This window comes from Mustela nivalis (genome assembly GCF_964662115.1).
Source record: "Mustela nivalis genome assembly, contig: HAP1_SCAFFOLD_143, whole genome shotgun sequence".
In the NCBI taxonomy this organism is placed as follows: Eukaryota; Metazoa; Chordata; class Mammalia; order Carnivora; family Mustelidae; genus Mustela; species Mustela nivalis.
The window spans coordinates 670992-677452 of NW_028136478.1; positions in this window are offsets into that span (position 1 = coordinate 670992).

Genomic DNA, 6461 nt, shown 5'->3' on the forward strand with positions numbered 1-6461 from the left:
CTGAAGGAAGTTAAACAGGGACCAAAAATCACTGAGACGTAAAACACAACAGAAAACACACCAGAATGGTGGGGCAGTAGATGAGCCCCGAATGAAGGACTTCACAACACTGCACCAAGAAGTGAAGACATTCCCCAGAATGCAACACAAGGAGGCAGGAGAAGAAGATGAATGCCAGCTTGAGAGACACGAACAACAGACGGGAGGTTTAAATAAGAATCCTGGGAAGTACAGCAGAAGGACAGAGTCAAAATTTCAGAAGAAAACAGCTGAGGATATTACAGAAATGATAAATCCAGAAATACAGGAAATGCACAGATACCAAGCAAGATGAGAAATCTTCAATTAAACATTTTGTGGTAAAGCTATAGAACACCAAAAACTAAGAAAAGGTTTTAAGGAAAAGGCATTTAAAGGAATGAACAGGGTGGAAACAGGGTTTAAAGCTGCTACAGTGGTAAGGAGATGCTAGTAAAATGGTACCTGTAAAGGGTGACAGGAGTATTTTTACTGCCACTACTGCTAATACTGTGCCTAATGCACATAACAACTGAAGACTGCGAAGGTTAAGCTGGAGCAGAAAAAAATTAAACGAATTATGACCCCCAAAATAAGGATCATGTTGGGGCTCCTGGGTGGCTCAGTGGGTTAAGCCTCTGCCCTCAGCTCAGGTCATGATCCCAGGGTCCTGGGATCGAGCCCCGCATCGGGCTTTCTACTCTGCAGGGAGCCTGCTTCCTCCTCTCTCTGCCTGCCTCTCTGCCTACTTGTGATCTCTGTCTGTCAAATAAATAAATAAAATCTTTTTAAAAAAAAAAAAGAAGGATCATGCCAATGAATTTCTCAACTCTGGTGATCACTTTAAAAGCATCTCTTCTTTTTATCATAGCATTTGTATCATGTCCAGGATGAGATATTACAGCACACATGATAGAATATTTTAAAACAATAGTCCATTTTGCTCAAACTCCATGTTGAAAGCAAACGACTCTGTCAAACACTTTGAAGAAGGTAAAAGTAGTGGAACCATGTTTTGTCAAGAAAGCCCAGGGAGAAAAGCAGGTAGTAAAACCAAGTATCAGTATCGAGGAAGGGCAGCCTCAGGAAGAAAATGAACACCGTTTTCTTCTGCTTTGTTCTCTTTTTTGTTTTCTTGTTGTTGGTATCTTTTTTTTTTTTTTTTTGGTCTTTCCCAGAAATCACTTCATATATATACATTTATCTGTTCAACTTCAGTGAAAGTTGGGAGGAAAAGGGCCAGAACTTTTGAATGGTTGTCTTCAGCTGAGTGCTTATTTTCTTCCTTCAGTTTCTCTGGGGTTTCCCACTATTCTTCAATAAACATGTGTTGCTTTCTGGCAGGGTAAAGCCAAATGCATTTTTAAAAGAAGTAATGGCAGGTCATCCGTCCATCCAGATCAGGAGAGAGCCCATACCAGAAAAGGCAGAGAGGGTAGTAGACTCCCCTCTGTGAGTTTCTGCCCTCTTGGTCTTTCCTCAGCCCTTGCTCTCTGCTATGTCTCTCCAGTCACACCCCAAACCCAGAGAAACAAAAGGACTCTTCAAAACTTAAACCCTGTGAGAAGGGCCACGCGGAGGCAAGGAGAGCCCTGTAAGACTCTGAGCCATGTGGTCTGTATCTGAGACTGCACATCTCCTTGAGCCACGTTCCATTCCCTCCATGCCTAATGTTGGCCTTGTGTTCTACAGAAGCAGTCAGGGCATCCATACACTCCTCTCTGTGTGCTTTTCTGTATACCTGATCCCATCTCAACCCACAACATCCAGCAGCATGCACCATCTGTCATCTCCCTTCAGTCAACCTGCAAATAGGTAAACACAGCCTGTAAAACCCACCCTTGTCCAAGCTATGTCTGAAGTTATGATCGTCTGTGTCTTTACCATCAAACTTTCTAAAAGGCTATTCTTGTGTGTGACCTTCATGGTCTCACGCCCAGTCACTCTATCTCTATGTCTGGCTTAGGACTCCACTACTCACCTCCCATTTTCTTTCAGTACTCAGTGACAACCTCCTCGATCTACCCCCACCCCCTAATCAAGCTGCTTTGCAACTTTTCACATCATCGAACATTGCTGACATTTCATTCCTTGAAATCTCTCTTCTCTAGACATCTGTGCAAAAATGCCTTCCTGGCATCAAAGCCACGTCCCTCCCCTTCCATCCACTACTCCTTTATTCTTCCCCTTTATCTGCCCAAGAAAAGAAGGAATTACTTTAAATCCTTAACTGTCACTCTCTCTACAAGGAATATATCCCTTGGCAACAGCATGGTTGCATCTGTCTTCCCCCAAGCACCCATTCCTACATTTTGACTGTCCAACCAGAACCTACACCTGCACGTCCAACAGACACCTCAACTCAGATTGCCTAAAGCTTCACTCCTCCTCTTACCTCCTGCACCTGGCTCCCTTCCTGAGTTGCAACGACTGTTGTGGCAGTTGACACATCAGACTCAACATTCTGAAAGCACGGAGGCACCCCTAAGCCTACTGCAGCATTTTATTTTCCGTAGCTGAGATATGGAAGCAGCCCAAGTGTCCAGCAACAGAAGACAAAGTGGTACATACACACAATGGTATATTACTCAGCCATCAAAAAGGATGAGATCCTGATATTTACAACAGTATGGATGTACCTAGAGGGTATTGTGCTAAGCAAAATAAGTCAGACAGAGAAAAACAAATACTGTATCTCCAGGGATGAATTCTTAAAAAATGCCCTACATATTCAAGTTTTAAGGCAGGACCAGAAGCAACAGTTTTAGCATATATCACCACGATATAAAATAAAATCTTAAAAAAAAAAAAGGAAATAATAGGACAACAGCAATTAGGGTAAAAAGACTTAACAACTGTCTTGCTCAACATCACCAGCACTACACCAGCTACACGTCTGACCCCCAGACCAGCATAGCAGGTGTGAGGACAGGTCCAAGCAGAGAAAGTGTTACTTGTCACATTTTTTGAAAAATGATAAACAGAAGGGATGCCTGGGTGACTAGGCTCGTTGAGCGGCCAACTCTTGATCTCAGCTCGGATCTTGATCTCACGGTGGTGAGTTTGAGTTCCGCACTGGGCTCTGCACTGGGTGTGGAGCCTGCTTTAAACTAAACTAAACTAAACTAAAATAACACGTCTGTGAAAAGTACGTGAATTCACAACTTACATGTAAGTCAAGTTCTACTTGTTCTAAGACAGCATGAAAACCAAGATGTCGTTAGCAAGACAGGAAGCAAGATAAATTGTGTATTCCATGTGCCGTGAGATGACTCCAACTGCATCCAAGTCAGCCATGGCCCTCCACACATCTGCAAGAGAGGGTATATTATCCACATTAGCACAGAGGAAACCAAGGCTCAGAGAGGTTAAAAAAAAAAAAAAAGAGTCCAAGATCATAGCATCATTTAGCAGCATAGCCAGAATGTATAGGAATTACCTCAAAACAGGCCACACTAGTGGAAGAATACCTTAGTGTGGAGTTATGAAAACCCAGGTAGAACGCTGCCTCAGAAAGGCAGATAATCAATAAAGGAAAAATAAAGAGGCGCCTGGGTGGCTCAGTCGGTTAAGCATCTGCATTGGGCTCAGGTCATAAATAATCCTGGGATCTTGCCCTATGTCAGACTTCCTGCTTAGCAGGGAGTCTGCTTCTCCCTCTGCCTCTGCTCCCCATTCATTCTCATAAACAAACAAATCAATAAAATCTTACCCAAAAAAAAAGAAAAAAATAAAGATTATAAGCTTACAATAAAGATATGAATGATGAGTCAAAGCTTTCAGTGACACACCCACACCTGCCTACAGTTCACTGGCTAAAACATGGGTGGAATTGATGGGGTTAGAAGAACAGGAGGCACATAGGCACGGACAGCACAGCCCCAGCAGATGCAGAATCCTGGTGTAGGTTCAGCTAGCTTTCATTGTCCTTTAAAATGTCAAAGCTAAAGAAATCTGGTAGGGTTATTGAAGTCTGATCCTGGGGGATGCCTGGTTGGCTCAGTCTGTTAGGCAGCAGCCTAACATGACTCAGGTCATGATCACAGGGTCCTGGGATCAAGTCCGGCATCAGACCCCTTACCCAACCAGAAGCCTGCCTCTCCCTCTGCCTGTTGCTCCCCCTGCTTGTGCTCTCTCACTGACAAATAAATAATCTTTAAAAAGAAAGAAGAAAGAAAAAAAAAGAAAAGAAAAATAAAATCTGATCCACAGTATAGAACAACACAAAGGATCGTACTTTTTTGGGCTGATTTCTGTTTGTTTGATTTTAAGTAGGTTCCACAGCCAGCACGGACACTAGTGCAGGGTTTGATCTCAGGACCCTAAGACCATGAACTGAGCCAAAGGCAGACAATCGATTAAGCCACCCAGGCACCCCACTTTCTTGGGTTCTAATGGGACTTTTTCTAGGTTCTAATCCTAGCTGTACTGGCTGCCAGGGGGAATGAAGTCCAGCACCACAAGAAAAGCATCCCAAGGCAGCAGTCCTCTGCAGAAGATTTGCTGGTGGCTGCCATCATCAAAGAGTCAGTGGGTGAAGTTGTTGAAGCACAGTGGGAACAATGATAGCCACTGCCTTTTGGGTGTCACTGAATCATCCTACTCATCTTCAGGAAGCCTGGCCCTTCTCCAGTCAATGCAGCAAAAGCAAACTTGTTAGAAGAACAGGGGAGGGGGTCATCTCCCTCCCTCCCAGAAACTGAAGCAACCAGCCAAACAGTGCAGCACTGGAGTAAAAATAAAAATATGAAGGAATGTGGCTGCACCTGGGTAGCTCAGTCTTTTAAGCATCTGCCTTTGGGTCAGGTCCTGATCTCAGAGACCTGGGATCTGAGACCCACATCAGGCTCCATGCTCAGTGAGGAGTCTCCCTTTCCTTCTCCTTCTGCCCCCGCTCCTAGCTCATTCTCTCTCTCTCTCAAATAAATAAAATCTTTAAAATAAGAAATTTAAAAATGAAGGAATGAATCAAAATGCAGAATTCAGAAACAGAACTACAGATATAAAAACTACATATAAAAACCTGAAATATGACCCGGTGAGTGAGGAAGGATTATTAAATCATGATACTGTATGAATTGATTGCCAATTTTTTCTTAGAACATAGAGCACACTGCACTACACGAAAACAAAAACACAAAATTAGGATTGAATACAAAAACAAAATTATCAGTGTTATTCCATCAAGTGTTTCTCTAACCTACTGATCAAAACCTCAGTTCATCCTCCAAAAGAATCTGGGCACCACCTCAGCACACATGAACACATTTTCAGGCCACAGTTCACACTGCTCCAGTCCCCACTCTAAGTACTGAGCCATGGGCTCCTCCAGGCAAAGCCACCACCAACTAGGCCCCTGCCCTAGAAATCCCCAAACCCAACCACTTCACAACAGGGAGACTCAGGGAGATTCAAATGGGCAGAAACGTGGGACTTTGACTTTTTTTTTTATTTAAAAGAAAAATACAGCAAGAAACATTTCTAGCACAAAGTGAAGAGCTAATCTTTCACAATGTCGAGAGTATTAGAATTATCAATACACCATCAGTAGTTTGATAGGTCAAACAGGCCAAAAGCTGGAAACACAAGAGGAAATGCTCACAGCAAACAGACCTGAAAGCCAGGGCCTGGACCGGCTGACATGGCTCTGCTGCTTACCACAGCGAGAAAGTGTAACTTTCCTGGGCCTCAACTTCCCTCCTGGCCAGCAGGAAAGTGGCAACACCACAAAATTCATATCTGGTCGGGGATTACGTGAAAGGAGAATGCTCAGTGAGAGCCCCGCCACACCGCCCGTCCAGCCACAGTCTGTGCCAGGTGAATGGGAATTTCCTCTACTGCAGCCACACGAAGAGCTGAAGGATCTGCACAGGATGCCTGTTTATTTACCAGTCACAAAACCACGTTCTGCCATAAACAGAGAGGGCAAGAGACCCCAAGAGATGGGAATATCCCTCACCCTTGCCTGGACCAGGCTTTCAAGACAAGTTGGAAAGCCCACAGCAGCTCTGCCACTGACTCTGAATGAGCCTTTGGAAGACAACACCATCCCAAACAACAGTTTAGTTTACTTCTCTTTAAAAAGCAGTGAGACAAGGTCTTGGCCACATCTTCATAAATTAACAGCTTAGGAGGCTAAACCCCAATGATTTAGTTATGTCCCCAGCAGGCACACCTCCAATCGTGGGCAGCTTCAGGGTGAAAGGGTGCCTCCCCATCCATGAGGACACCCTCTGACATTCATCTGAAGATGCTTCCTACCCATGGGCATTTACTCCCTGGAACCCCCCCATCTAAGTTCCTCTCTGGATGCTGCACGAGGCAACTTCCTCACACCCCCATCACCACTGGTGACACTGCAGCTACCTCAGAGCCTTCAAGCAGGGTGCACCTGTCTTTGCTGCCAAGCGTCCCATCAGCCCAGCTCCATCACTGATTTCTGT